Genomic DNA, 16412 nt, shown 5'->3' with positions numbered 1-16412 from the left:
GTATGTTCCAGATTTGAGGCAAAATCTGATTTCAGTTTCAAACATTGCTTATGATCAACATATGTTGGTCGAATTTCAGGATAACCAATGCAGGATCAAGGATCCAAAGAAAGGTTATGAGATTGTAGCAACAAGCACATATGACAGAGGCTTATACAAGCTTGATGCTCACCCTTATGATCAGAAGGTATTGGCTGTAGCAAACACTTCCCAGGCTGATTTATGGCATGCCAGGTTTAGACATGTCCATCACAGGGCATTGTCCTACTTGTACAACAATAATACGACTCAAGGAATGCCAAAATTACAGCAACCACCAAATGAAGTTTGTGATGGGTGTGCACTTGGCAAATTGCATCTCTTGCCATTCAGTAAACAAGGCAAGAATTGGATCAAGGCAACCAGAGTGTTGCAGATAGTGCACAGTGATGTATGTGGCCCCATGACTATTCCCACGCATAGAGGAGCAAGATACTTTGTGACCTTTATAGATGACTTCTCCATGTTCACATGGCTTTTTCTCATGAAGGAAAAATCTAAGGTGTTCTATTGGTTTCAGGAGTTCAAAGCTGTGGCTGAGAACCAAACCAACTCTAGAATTAGAACACTCAACTCAGATAGAGGGGGAGAGTACATGTCACATGCATTCCAGGGATTTTTAAAGCAACATGGGATTAAACATCACTTGACATGCCCTTACACACCACAGCATAATCCAATCTCTGAGAGGAAGAATCGTACTCTCATGGAGATGACGAGATGCATGCTGAAATTCAAGAGAGTCTCAAAGGCTTTTTGGGGAGAAGCAGTTGTGACAACCACTTATATTCAGAATAGATGCCCTACCAAAGCTTTGGTTAATGTGACTCCATTTGAGGCTTTGTATGGCTTTAAGCCAAAGGTTAGTCATTTCAGAGTTTTTGGCTCAGTGGCATATGCTTTGGTTCCAGATGCACATCGGACAAAGCTTGATGACAAGAGTGTCAAATGCATTTTCGTGGGGTATAGCACTAAAAGCAGGGGATTTAGGCTTTATAATCCCGCTACCAGGAAGGTAATAATCAGCAAAGATGTTCTCTTTGCCAAGAATGAGTGCATGCAGCTCACTAGTGTAGACTTGCCACCATACGATGACACCTCTTTGGACATCATCCAGTTTGAGGACGATGAGACGGAGTACCCTGATGCTTCCCTTTCTACTTCTCATAGTTCACATGGCTTGCCACATGTTGAGGATGGCTCTCCCTAAAATGTTTCAGATTTGCAGCCAATTAATGAGAATAGACAGCCTCATGTTTGGAGGCATTATCAACGTCGTGAGGCCACTAAAGATGTGGATGCAGCTCCGAATGGTACAATAGAGAAATCTATTCCACGTTGGGCAAGGTTGACCATTCAAGATGCTAAGGATCAGACTACTTTGGGGAAAACCTGGGTCAGCACTAAGAAAAATCAGCAAAAGGTCAATTTTGCTTTGATGACCTCAGTGATGGAAGTTGAAAATGAGCCTCAGAGCTTCAAGGATGCTCAGCATAATCCGGCATGGTAGAAAGCTATGGAAGGTGAGATTAAATCCATTGAGAAGAATGCCACATGGGACTTGGTTGATGCGCCCATTGGGAAAAATGTGGTTGGCACGAAATGGATTTATAAGGTGAAATACCATTCAGATGGCACAGTTGAGAAATACAAAGCCCATTTGGTTGCCAAGGGGTATGCACAAGAGGAGGGGATAGATTATGAGGAGACATTTGCTCCAGTTTTAGTTTGGGATTTGCAGGCAACAATGGACCCAAACAAATCAATTGATAACATCTTGCACAAACATAACTTAATCCGTGTCATGCATTATGGTGACACACCAAGCGATTGTTTGTTTGACACAGTCACGTACCTTGAAAAACGGGATGACCTCTGAACAACTATGGACTATAACAATCCAATTTTCTGTTTTTAACTTGCACAACATTGACTAGCACACAATAAACTGTTTCAACACATATTTGGATTTGAGCTTCATACGTGTACAACATGGAGTTAAAACGCACGACAAATACCTTATTGCAAGGCTTACAAAGTTCCTTCAAAGACCAATTCAAGTGTGGTCATCTGCAATTGGAAAGATATGTATGCAATGTGTGTGTGTGTGTGTGCCACTCTACACTGTCCTATCTTACAAGATTTGTGTTTCTCGTACTTCATTCTTTGTCAGTGAAATGGTAGGTGCTTGTGCTACAAGAAATACATTGGCTTTTTGGTTCTTGATTGATATTTCAGAATGACACTATGAAGGTGGCATGTAGTGATCTTTTATATTTCTTTTTTGTAGGTGCATCTAACGTATTTGTTTTTGGTACTAGAGGATGTCAATGCATAGACTACAAAGAAAAGAAAGCATCAATAAAAAGCAAGGATGAAGCAAGCTACAATAGATCATGCTAATGTTGTAGTTGACGTGGACAATTGTCAGTGAAATGGTAGGTGATTGTGCTACAAGAAATACATTGGCTTTTTGGTTCTTGATTGATATTTCAGAATGACACTATGAAGGTGGCATGTAGTGATCTTTTATGTTTCTTTTTTGTAAGTGCATCTAACGTATTTGTTTTTGGTACTAGAGGTGACAACTATCAAGTCGTGCAAGGATGCAAAGGCAGCAGGGGAAAGATTGGCAAACATGTATCATGTTAAGAATGAGGCAAGGGCCATTGCCTCTCGAGATGTAGGAAGGCCAGGCCATCACTGATCATATTGCCAAGATCATTGATCTACGTGATCAGCTCGCAAGTATTGATGAGGAAATAGAAGACAAGAAGCTCTGTCATCTCTCTTGCTGTGTTTTATGGTTGGTCAGTGTACCAGATGGATGTCAAGATCGCTTTCCTCAATGGAGATCTTAAAGAGGAGGTCTATGTACATCAGCCCCAAGGTTTTGAGGTGAAGGGACAAGAGCACAAGGTATGCAAGCTCAAGAAGGCTCTATATGGGCTGAAGCAAGCACCTCATGCGTGGTATCAAAAGATACATCAGTTTTTGCTGTCCCAGGGCTTCGTCGACACTCATACAGAGCCAAATCTGTATGTTCTCCAGCAAAAATCAGAATTGGTCATGTTGGTACTATATGTGGATGACATCATACTCACTGGCAGTTATTTGCAGCAAATTACAGCAGTGCAATCCGCTTTATGTCACAACTTTGACATGACACTTTATGTCACAACTTTGACATGACAGATTTGGGCCTATTGCACTCTTGTCTTGGCATTGAATTTTGGCAGACCCCTGATGGGATTTCTATGTCACAGAGAAAGTATTCGAAGGGGTTATTGCAGAAATTTAAAATGAAGAATTGTAAGCCTGTGGCTACTCCATTGGAAAAGGGACTCAAGTTGAGTAAGCATGATGCTGCTGAAAGGTTTGATGGCACTTTGTACAGATAGTTGGTTGGCAGTTTGATATATCTATGCTCCACATGGCCTGATATTGCCTACGCCACAGGGCTTTTGAGCCAGTTCATGCATTGTCCCACGATCACACATTGGAATGCAGCAAAGAGGGTTCTCAGATATGTCCATGGCACTCTCTCTCTTGGCTTGCATTATGCTTCAGATTGTGATCTAAAGCTGAGTGGTTTCACCAACTTAGATTGGTCAGGGGACATTGATGACATACGGTCCACTACTGGCTATTGCTTCTCATTGGGTTCAGCTTGTATCTCATGGCTCAGTAAGAAGCAAGAGCAAGTCTCTCTTTCCTCCAGTGAAGCAGAGTACAAAGCTGCAAATTTAGCCACTACAGAGTTAATGCGGTTAAGGAAGCTTTTGCATGACTTGCATCATGCACAGGATGGCGAAGCAAACTCTATCTTCTGTGACAGCCAGAGTTGCATTGCCATAGCCAATAATCCTGTCTTTCATGCTCGCATGAAACACATTGAAAATCATTATCATTATGTATGGGATTGTATTTCTGATGGCTTCATTCATCTCATCTATTGTCCATCTGAGGACAATGCGGCGGATATCTTCACCAAAGCCCTGTCAACAGATCTTTTCTTATGACATCGACATGGCTTGGGGATCAAAGACATTCTCACAATGTCAAGGGGGGTTGTGAAGTAATTCACAACAATGACATTGTTTTCATGTGCTCCCATAGGTTGCATATCCATCTGGATGAATTTGTGCAACCATGGTACTTTAGGTACTGGAGGGTACACCTGAGATGTTTCTAGGGTACTTTCAGCCATATCTTTGAGGGGGGATTTGTAAGAGATTACAAAGATATGGTGTTGTAGGCATAAAGTTAACCCTATGGTTGACCAGTAGTACTTGGGTACTATATATACCAAGTACTTGTATTGTTTCATTTGAACATTTCTATTGGAGCTTTTTTGTGTGTGCACTCTTACTCACTTGTGTTCATAACCTGTCTCCACTTTGTTCCTACAATTAAAACACTGGAAGTTGTCCCTTTTGTTAGGAAATGGAGTCAAGATGAGTCAATTTGGTGTGTTCTAGTGAGGTCTAGTGTGTTCTATGGATGCTAGGTGTTACATTGGGAGTTATCCCATACATTGGTGTTCATATGTGTGTGTGTGCTCTATATAAGAGCAGTACTTGTCTAGTGTCAAATCAATCAAGTATCAAGCCTACAAGCTCTTTGGTCTACATGAGTACTTTCATTTTGTTCATTGCTCTTGCTATTTCATTTCCATTTCATTATGTCTCTCTTTGAGTATTATTATCTCTCTCCTAGCCTACCCTCTCTCTCTCCCTCTCCACCATGCACCTTCATGTGGTATCAAAGCCTCCTTTCCTACCTTTCCCTTCTCCATGCTCAATCTAGAGGATGAGGGAAGCCCGCAAATGGAAGCCATCCTCCCCTCCATGATTGAGCTCCCTTCCACTCCTTTCTCCCCATCTTGTTCTCTTCTCCTATCTTGGCCTCACCTTCAGAAGCTATGGAGCTTGGTTTGCTGCCCACAAAGGAGCAACTCAGTCACCCTTCTTGTGGGCATTAGTGGATGTCCTCGTAGAGAAAAAAGACGGCCCGCTTTTTGCTCTAAAACAGCCCATTTTTTGCTCAATAACAGCTCGTTTTTGCTGTTTGGGGGGGGGGGGGGGGTGGTTGTGAAGGAAATAGTTGCTTACGGTTGTGGAGATGTTTCTACTACTGGTCGCCCTAAAAACGACCTCATTTGGAGCGCGTTTTTGAAGAAACGACCTACTTGAAGAGAGTTGCTACTACATCAACCATTGGCATCAGTATACGCGCCCAAACCTGTTGGCAATTCCTGTACGGACTGTCCATTTACTGCGTCATTTGCAGCTGCCCTTTGCGCTCGATTGAAGTACCATTTGCAGCTTCCTACTGCCTCGGTTGGTACCCCCGATTTACTGCTCCACCTGCCACTTCTGCTCGTGGGATTTCTACCTATGGGAGCTACTAGTCCACCGCTTCACCACCTCAAATCGATTTGATACCATGGAGCCTTGTCCTCGTGAAGAAGTCATATCATCTAGGGAGAAAGCATTGGCTCGTATCGGTATGAGGTTGGATAACAAATTACTTCATCACTTTGACCCTGTTGCTTCAGCCACAGAAATCAAAGCCAAGTTCGAGAATCTTTACGCCACATCTACTGGACCTGACTGACAAGATTTATCTATTGTTTTGCATGATCTATCTGAAATAGTAAATAATGGTTAGGATTATTTGGGTACTCTGCCCTGGTTTCTTTCCCAAAAATGAATGGAATAAATTATGTGTGTTGAGTCAATAAGGTTCTCTGCCTTGGATAGTCCTCCTAAAATGATGTATTCATCTATTTATTTTCTTGTGTGTGACTCCATAGGGACTCCAAGGTTCTCTGCCTTGGATAGTCCTCCTAAAATGATGTATTCATCTATTTATTTTCTTGTGTGTGACTCCATAGGGACTCCATGTCCCTCATAAGTCCCTAAAGCAAAGAGAGGGATGTACTATGGGAGCCATGCATTGGCTTTGATAGGTCTATTTATCAGGCCTGGCATGTGAGTTCCGGGATGTTGGTGCATTAGTCTCCTAGGCCTCTGAGTTGACCACGCATCCATACATGATGAGCCTCTGAGCCATGTTAGTTGAGCCTCTGAGTCTATATACCATGCTCACTAGCCTCTGAGCCATGCTCACTTGCCTCTAAGATAGCATGGGAGCCATGTCTAGTTCTAGATTGTTATTGCACAGTTCGATGACCATCATTGTCATGTTCTGTTCTTGGTTCCATTCCAGTAGTCACTCACCTTTCCTCCATGGGGGGGTGCTAGGAATGGAGTCAAGATGAGTCAGTTTGGTGTGTTCTAGTGAGTTCTAGTGTGAGTTCTACTCTACTGTGTTCTATGGATGCCATGCATCACATTGGGAGTTATCCCATATACATTGGTGTTCCTATGTATGTGTGTGCTCTATATAAGAGCTATACTTGTCTAGTGTCAAATCAATCAAGTATCAAGCCTACAAGCTCTTTGGTCTACATGTGAGTACTTTCATTTTGTTCATTGCTCTTGCTATTTCATTTCCATTTCATTATGTCTATCTTTGAGTATTATTATCTCTCTCCCTAGCCTACCCTCTCTCTCTCCCTCTCCACCATACACCTTCACCTTTATGGACGGATCTTCACAGTCAAGACAAACCACCAAGCCTTATAGTCGTTGCAGACAATGCCCAGCTCCCAGTGAAGCGATCGACAATCTCGATGGAGTCAGATCTTCCAACAGTTCGGGAACACAATTGAGTATGTCCTTGGCAAGAATAACCACGTTGCCTTGACGCTCTCAGCAGAAAAGCCTCCATTCAAACAATAGAAAAGGCCACTGTACTAGAGATTAAAGGGAAGGACCTTGACTCTATGAAAACACAATACGCGGACTCCACAAAGTTTGGCACTCAATATCAGTTTGCCTTAACTCTTGCACCCGGCCATTCAATTCATGATGGATGGTTATTCTATAAGCAAAGACTTTGTGTTCTTAAAGACAAGCGACAGGCTCTACTCCATCACAGCCATGACGCCCTCACAAGTGGTCATCGAGGCATCAACAGTACATTGGAGAAACTAGAGCAATACTTTTACTGGCCCAAAATGCGAAAGGATGCATATAACTATGTGCAGAGATGCCAAATCTACCAAAAGGTAAAAGTGTCCCATCAAAAGTCGGTAGGATTACTTCAGCCCTTACCGATCACCGAAGGTCCTTTCCAGGATATCACAATGGAATTTGTGGGACCCCTTCCCACATCTGCAGGTACACGAAACACTCAATGTCTAACCATTGTCGATCATTTTAGCAAATTTTGTGTGCTTTTGTGCAAGCAGACAGCCAGCGCAAAAGACGTAGCCTGCTTATTTATCAAGTATTGGTACGCAATTGGAGGATTGCCACCACGGACCATTACCATAGACAGAGATTCCAAATTCACCTCACATCTATGGATGGCTCTGTTCGAAAACTTTGGCACCAAGCTCTAGATGTCCAGTGCTTTTTATAACCACCTTCAAGAAACTAAAGGGAAGTAATCCTGGTGTACTTAGTCATAAACTTCATAAATAGCCACAATGCAAGCTTCAGTCACTTCAACCACTTAACAATTCTTACAAATAAACTTCAACAACAACAGTGGGGATACTAGAATGCCCCTGCTCAGAGAAAACAGTACACACAGTACACCCACTAGCCCCAAATGCCTTGGCCCACTGGCCCCAAATGCCTTGGTACCTCTTTCGGTATTTATTTAATGCTTCTGAATGGAAATGCTTTATACCAGGGGTTCACCCCTGTACTGCTCCTCTCTACAAATCCTCTTACTATCTTCTGAGCATCCAATCCAACTACACTACTAGAATCCAACTAGCAAGGCAATCGTAGGCATCCGACCCAACTGAAATGCATCCAAGCATCCAAACCACTAGCAAAATGTGCTTAAGCAGCCTCAAGGCTTTCACATGCAACACACTGACCCTTTGGCTTTCCTTCTGAGTGCTTGCTTAAGCCTATGGGGACCAGAAAGAACTCCAAACACAAGAAATACACTGCGGCTAACTTCAAAATGAGAAAAGACAATTGAAAAGAAGACAATAACCAAATACCTATTGTTCGTGGCAGAGGGGCGAGCTCAGTCCTCATGCCTATGCTCTAACCAGGCTCCCAGCAAGATGCAAGTGTCTTCTAGCCTCAGTGAGAAGAGAGAAAGAACAGATAGAAGGCAGAAGGAAGGCGAGAAAAGAGCTGTAGAGGACAAAAAGCTACCAGATCTGCCCTGAAGTCTATGCCCTTGGATCTGTGCCAAGAAAACCTCCTCAGAAGTGTGCCCTCCTCGAATCTTATGCCCAAAACATCCATACACTCGCCTCGAAAAATGTGTCAACAGTCCATACAATTGTACGGTCTGTCCGTACAACTCTACGATCTGTCCGTACAGCCTGTATGGCAGCCTGCCTCGGGCTGTGTGCAGTAGAAAAGGGTGAAGAAGCCATCCAAAGAATGAAGGAGTGCAGCCAACAGCAAAAAGAGCAGGGAAAACTTCAGGAAGGACACACTACAGTCTTGGAACAAAAGGTGGAAGGAGGTGATAGGTAAAAGCTACGATAGCGAGCTAGTCACATAAGAAATGTTACTTTTGTGACATTTATCTCAAAGAAAGAGATCTTCCTCAGTGGAAAGATTGGACCTAGAACATACAAGACTATCTAGCAGGTCTGTCTAATAGGTTGTTCTAGCTTATTGCAACACATATTAGCAGCGCAAGGACAATATTAGGACTCGTATATGAGAAGCACAAAGATAGGTGACCATGCAAAACAACACACCCCGTCCTCATCATCTTGAGTTATTATTGCTAGCCAAGAGGAGACCTTCTAGACCATCACACCATACTTCAATGGTAGAAGCTTTTCTTAGTTTTTCCTCAAGTTGCCATGTAATGAAGGGACCTTTAGGCATTACATTGATGCACACTTGAAGGGAGGAGCAAAGATGAGGAGTCAGAACGTAGGCACAAGGCAACTAGAGAATGCAATCAAAGGAGGAGATGTGGTACAGAGAATCAACTTTGTTTGTACCAATGCGCACCATTTAATCCATGCTCTCCTAGCTTGACTAGCACACTTGCATCAGGCCCAAAGATTCTATATAGACATGCATCTTGGCTACATAGCTCAATTTTAGTTCAAATGGTGCATTCGAGTTGGAATCATTAATTGGGAAATGGCACAAGATATTTTAGAGGATCATAGAAAGGCCTTTAGAAAATTGAAGTGCTGTAGGATGAGAGTTATGAGGATTAGGCACAATGGATTTGCCAATGTGAGCAAGAAGTTGATCGAAAAACAATGGCTTGCACTAGAGTTATAGGTTTTTGCACTACAAGGGAGAACCAATCATGTATGCCCGTGGTTAGATTATTATTGAAATGGCAAAGTTTTTCTTTGATGGCCATAAATATATCAATTTGGACGTGCACATGCCTGACCAAGTGCTTTTGCAGTTCATTACCATAAACATTGGTCAAAAGTTGATGGAGTAAAACCTATTGGAGAGGCTTACACCTAAAGATGCAATGTGACAACTGCAGGTGTTTGGTTGTGATGGACAATCGGCTATCTGGCCAATTGAAAATATGAACCTTGCTCTGCAGCTTGCACAGTAGTAGATGACAAATTCTTCGTGCATACAAATTCTTTGTATGTACATTTGTTATGGCAATGTAATGAAATCACATTTTGAGGCTCATTTTTAACCTCATGAGTCTACTTTTCTAAAAGGTGCATATGTCATGTAGCATGGTCATGCATCATATCATGTAGCATCATCATGCATCAAACCATGGTGCATCATCATGTATCACATCGTGCTACATCGCCATGCCTCAAGTAAGCATGCTATCCTCATACTTGCTTGTGGCTTTTGGGAGTACCATAAATGTTGGACAAATGTATCAAATATTACTTCCAAGCAAATGGTATAGTATCCTATCGCTTGTTTCCCATGATTTTGATATTGATCCATCACCATAATGTCATGATAATGATTTATCATGATCTACAAATGGTATGCATGATGCTCCAAACCCATAACATATGCGAAGGGTGTAGCTCACAGTGGTTGAAGTCTGGACCAAAAATTTATCCTCAAGTCTTGAAGTTCATTGACTGTAATCATACAACTGGACTTCTCTTCGGTCCTATCTACTTAACAAATCACTGCCTCCAAAGGGTCCAAGGAGGTCAACTTTCCATTAGCAAGTAGTATGGTAATTCTTTCAAGAGACATTCTAGGCAATTGCACCTTAGGAATAGTCCTATCTAACCCCCTGTCTTGTAAGTGTAGGGACCAGATACCACTCCCTAGGCTAGGCCCTACGGTAAAGGAAAGAATTACTATAATTCTATTAAATAAATTCCAATAGCCTTGAACCTTTCAAAGGCCAAGATTGTTGAGCACGGAGGACCAGAAGAGGACTCGGGTTGTTTGATTGCACTTCATGACCTTACAGGCTGGAGAAGAAATTTTTGGTCTAACCACTTCAGTTGTTGAGAGCTACACCCTTCGCATATGTTTGCAATTGGAGCATTATTCATATCATTAGCAAATCATAATCATTATACTAGGGTGATGCACCAAACTCCAAAGCATGGAGATCACGCAATATGATACTATACTAGTTGCTTGGAAGATTGGTGCTCGACAAAAGAGGAGCTCAACAAAGGAAGAGCTCAAAAGAGACCCTAATAGGTGGAGCCAGCTATAAGAGGTAGGTAGAGCCAACTTATTTTGTAAGTAATGCATTTTATTTTATGTATATTCTTTTTCATATCTATTTGGTACCCTTTCTATCTCTATCGCCTAATGTATTGCTTGGAGGTCTATGCTACTCAAAAATTTGGACTATTTCTTGATTTATGTGTGTCATTCTTGCGGCAGGGCCATGCTGATCTTTTTGCGTTGTTTCAATACTATCAAAGCCTTTTTGTAAACTATGTGTTGCCGATGCAAAACCGTGGTTGTATCTCTAATGCTCCTCATCACTATAAGGAATGTGAATTATCTCTTTAGGTGGTTCTATATCATGGTTCTTGGGAGTGATCTTTGAATTTTTGAGCTATCAAAGGTGTCTAGATTATTTTCGAGAGGTTGTGCTCCTTCAAAAATAAACTAGACCTTTCTTATAGCTCGAATTTTGGGAGATTACTTCCACTCACCATGCAAAACACATGAAGAGATAATATATATCCATTTTTTCTTGGACTACTTTTAGTATGCATCAATGATTGCAATTAACTTGGACTACATGAGGTGAGGAATTCCAACACCTTTGGATTCAGTTTGCAGGCGGCATATACAAAAAATTCGTTTGCAAATAAAATGCTTTAATTAATAAGATAGTACGTAATAAAGATACTTACAAATTATGCTGGCTCCACCTTTATCAAGTGCAGTTTGAACCCCATCTCACCCCTCAGAGTGTCTTGGAGGTACTCTCAGGACTTTTTTGAGAAGAAGATGATTATGCCGTTGTCCATGATCGCTTGAAAGAGTCTAGTCTCCAGTCTAGTACACAACATAAGTTGATGCGTGCAAGTTGGACCATGTTCTACAATCCTAGAGGACAAGATCAAGGCAATGCCAGGGGCATGGAAAGGCCCCACATGTGAGTTACTTTTGGCTCATCAACCACAACTGGCACCTCATTGAATGTATGGTGAGGTGCGTGCAAGTTGGACCAGGATTCAAACTCAAATTCTGTTGAAAATCCCATTAATTCACTCTTCTCCCATAATCTCTATCGCATTTATTGGCTTGCATTTATTGGCTTGCAGTTGTGGAAAATGCTAGGAATTCCAGGAAATGTTAGCAACGATAAAATGCCATAATTTGCCAATACTATCACAGTCTCAGCAGTATATAGACTACTACCACAAGTAATACCTCAAAGGCCTGCCGGTATTATGGCTACTGCTAGCAGTATATTTATCCGCCTCACTAGAATTTTTTCCAGCTTCCCAAGGTGATGAAATTGTTTGCTATTTTGAGCCAAAATGATGATTTGTGAATGAATTAACGCAAACGTGAAAATGTCAGCAAATCATGGCTCTCCTCCTTAAGTTAGATGGATCCCCACTTCCCTCTATCAATCACCTAGGATTTGTGAAGGTCCTCTTTTATTCTATTTATTTAACTTGGATTCACTCTGTTCCTTTGTTGTTGTATGGCAAATAGGTGGTTGAAGCAATAGCACTACGATACAACATCCCGACCCTAGACAACGAAGCAGGAGGGAAGCTCTAGTCTGTCTCTAGTTTGTGGATTTACATGGGTGGCTCTGGTTTGTCTATTCTATTTCAATCCCAATGGAATCTCAAAGTCGTGCTTACACGGAAGCGTGATTTCCAAGTTGAAAAACTTAAAAACCTTAGAATTTTAGAGCTTCATAATAAAAATACTACGACTTTAAATTCATCCAAACCACATACATCCACGTAGCAACAGAAGATAAAGAGATAGAGACAAGTGCACCAACACCCGACTGGGTGAGAATGAGGCCGCTCCCCCCAACTGGGTAAACCCGGTTGTATTTTTATATTCAATGATGCTTAGCCTCACTACAATGGTAGTACAGATCTTAGGGCAAAACCCATCTGGTAATCCCAGAGTCCTAGACCAAGAATCGATTAGAAGACCTCTACAAGGAGCCTCCTGTCAAAAATGGAGCTCGAAATTACAAATGACTGAGACTAGTCCAAGAAAGCAACAATTGGCAGTCCTTGGAAAGCTCCAGGTGAAGAGAGCCACATGAACAGCTTCAGCCTTCTCTCTTATTCCCCCTAACTTGGCCGCAGCAAGAGAGGTGATCAAAATTCCAGCAACATGCTGTCCCACAAGCGGTGATTATAGCCTGAGTCGAGGCTGTAAGCAAAGCATATGGCTCTACCAAATCCATAAACTCCAGTGAGAGTTTGAGTGAGCTCATCACTATAAGGTCAAGGGTCAATGGCCCATATCCCCATTCATTTGACCAAACTGATCCTCTTTGCCACTCAAGTGAATCGAAGGCTGATACATCTCCTAGATCTATGTCTCCCAACTCCAATCCAATTACAGTAACCCTCTGGAGCCTACTCTATAAAAGACAAGGTAGGGCTCACAAATGTCATGATCCTTAAAGAAGACTCTAAGTTGAACCCTTGTCCTAGAGAGATGCCACCACACTCTCATCGAGCTCCTCATCAAGGGTCACCCCTTCCCAATTAAGAGAGCCTCTGTGAAAGGTGGTGTAACTGCTACCACTGGGCCTCTATGCTCCCTAGGACCCCTACTAAAGTACGAGCTTCCAAGGCTCTAGTTCTAGGGCAAGCCTTCTAACAATGAGCTTGCCTAAGAGGGTTTAGGTCAATGATGCCCAAACCGCCCTCTACCTATGACTTGATCACATCTACCAAGAAACTCTTTCTTGAGCAGTCTGTCTACCATCTGACCCTGCCCAAAGAAACCCTTATAAGAGAGCCTTGGGATGGTGACAAGGAAGGATAAAATGAATAAAATTGAGTAGAACGTTGGCTAGTGGAAGGCAATAGAGTTTTTGGAAACAGACTGACTTTATGCAATGGAACAAATTTTGATGTAAACCTCCCACTTGCTACCTGAATTCTCCCAGAGGGGTCTCAACTTCAGCGGTTGAGAGACAACGGAGGTCAGATACATCCTGGAGATGAATATCTCCTACTACCAACAACACTTTCAAGCAAAGGAGGCCCCACAAGTGTTGGCATCCCAGGAGGAAGGCATTACATCACAATTAGAAGGCCCCTTCATGAATGAGGAACTCTTAGAAGCCCTCCAGGCTCTCCTAGTGCAGAAATGCTTGGGTGAGGATGGCTTGTCTCTGAAGGTCTTCAATGATTTTGGGAGCGCATTCGCATTCCCTTGTGTTTGAGTTTTCAGGAGATCTCGAGGCTGCTCCTCAAGTCATTACCCAAGGATGGATTTGCTTAACCCAAAAGGGGGCGACTGAGTCAACATCCGTCAGTAGCAACCGATCAATTTATTGGACATTGCCTACAAGACCTTAGCCAAGTTCTTGAGCTTGAGGCTTTGTCCACACCTCCCCAACATCATTCATGACACTCAAACAAGTTTTGGACAACATCTTCACTTCCTGGGAGGAAATCGTCTGGCACGGGAGGAGTCTGAGCCTCTTGCTATCCTCCTACTAGATTTCAAGAAAGGCTTACAATAGGGTGGATTGGCGGGCTGTGAGAGTGCAGCAGGATCTGACCAGCAAAGAGAGCACAAACACTACAAATTGAAATGCGAGAAAGAGAGAAATCTGCACAAGAGATCGAAATGCCTCAGATACTAAGTTGTACAAGTGTTGGTATAACAAGAGGGGAGGATCCCTATTTATAGGGCCCCCCTCACCAGCCAAACTGTGCAACTATCGTCAGCATTTTCTTCTTGGGAATATGGACATAGGCATCACTCATTTCCTGGGAAGATCAATTTTATGATCGTAAGACCGAACCTTTAGTGTTGATTTCTTGGTCAACCAATCCGAGAGCTATTTCTCAGTTTTTCCTACGAAAGACAACAAGAGGTGTATTCTCACATTAATGCACCTCATAGGTGAGGGCGATGCCGTCACCTGGTGGCACAAGTGGCAAAAGGACCATTATGATGTGGACCTTGAGACACCTCATTATGGAGTTTGTGAAAGATATCAAGGCACGGTTCCTGCCAGATTTCAAAGTCAGCTCTTTGAAAACACCAGAGGGACGCCAAGACTGTGAACCATAATGCCAACAGGTTTACACAGGTGTCCATACAGTTGCAACAGGAGGAACATGAAAAGTGTTGGAGTAGTGTTGGAGTTTAGCCAGTCACCTCCCCATTCATAGGCCCCCATATGAGGACAGCACACTGGCTGTCTTGTAGGACCAGTTTGGGGCTGCCACATGGGCAGTACATCGACTGCCATGTGGGCAGCAGACGAAGGAAGGTACCTGGCAAGGTAGAGCTCTCGGAGGGGCAGGACTAGTGCGTGACTGCAACAAGACTATCAGAATCAAAGGGGAGGATATTTGCGCAGGTGTTTTAGCATGGGGATGAGACCAGCTGCATGGGATCCTACAGAAATGCTACGGAATACAGGTGCCTATTGTACGGGTGGCTGCAGGTGTCTGTAAGGAGTAATGGCAGGCATTCCAGGGCCTGGACAGGTTTAAAACAGAGCCAGGACAGTTGGAGCTGATAGGCGCCTATGTGGAGCAGGGTATGGCCTGGTTTTGGGCAGGTTTACTTGCTGCACTCATATCTCCTGTGCGCTGCTCATTTACTGGTCGGTTCTACATCTCTCGTGTGCATTTCTCATTTACTTGCTGCACTCATCTACATTAAGTGCACATAAAGAAAGAAGTTTTTGGATTACACAGGTCTAACACCACTGTGTGAATTCCTCGTCTCTATTAGTCTTCCGCTACGTATATCCTCTGTTGTAAATTTCTAACATGGTATCAGAGCTCTAACGGAAGTTTACAAGTGGTGGAGCTTGAAGGCAAGGACCTTGCTTAAGGACACCCTTGATTCAAAGCTCTAGGGAATCATCTTCTAAGTCTGAAGGAAAATGCCCTTGCAAGGAGGGAGACTCATGTTCAGACAGGTGTATGGCTTTCTACCTCTCCCTTTCAGGTAATTGTCATGGCTGCTAGGTATCCAATCCCGAACTTTGGGAAAACGGGCAAGTTGGATGGGACAAATTACCCCTATGGAAGATGACGGTTCGGAGCCATTTGGTGGTGAGATGGACATGGGAGATTGCGACGGGAGCAGAGTTGAAGCCTCAGCCCACTGTGACTCTAGCATAGCTGACCGGTCTGCCCCTACTTGCCTAGCCCATCCTTATCCGGAGCCCTTTCCAAGCCCATATGGCCTCCAAACTGCTGTGCATCCAGGTTTTTTCTTCCTTCCTCAGTCCTGCACCCTTCTCGGCCTCTGACAGCCTCCAGATCTGCTCCAGACAGTCCGCACTGCTGCTGTTCCTGTCGTGCCTATGCTGACATCAGCTGCCATCTCATCGCAGCTATTAGTTGCTGGAAACCCTGCGCATCTAGGACCTCTCCACCCATGGACAGCTACTGGGCCTTGCTGCCTCAGATCTGCCCACCTAGAGATGCCTTCTCTGCCAGGTACTCCTTTGTCCTCTTACTTTGTCTAACTACTGCCCACATGGCAGCCACAATGCTGCCCATGTGGCAATCTCTCAAACCCTAGGTACACCCCCCCATGCACTCCTTGTGTGGGGCTTCTAGGTGGGGAGGTGACCAACCCTAATCCAACAAAGTTGACGTAGACCACGACCTTGGCGGATCTCTAGCC

The 16412-nt window shown here is 43.3% G+C and overlaps 1 non-coding gene across 1 annotated transcript; it reads right to left on the bottom strand.

The window, feature by feature from the left end:
• Window positions 1-10917: 10917 nt before the first annotated feature.
• On the bottom strand, window positions 10918-11020 carry LOC147897328 (U6 spliceosomal RNA). Its single transcript, XR_015541722.1, has one exon. It is a non-coding gene; the product is annotated as a U6 spliceosomal RNA (small nuclear RNA).
• Window positions 11021-16412: the final 5392 nt, after the last annotated feature.

Source organism: Dipteris shenzhenensis, chromosome 10, assembly GCF_047967505.1.
Source record: "Dipteris shenzhenensis isolate YYH24624 ecotype China chromosome 10, Dip_SZ_1.0, whole genome shotgun sequence".
In the NCBI taxonomy this organism is placed as follows: Eukaryota; Viridiplantae; Streptophyta; class Polypodiopsida; order Gleicheniales; family Dipteridaceae; genus Dipteris; species Dipteris shenzhenensis.
This window is presented reverse-complemented; position numbering and strand designations above follow the sequence as displayed.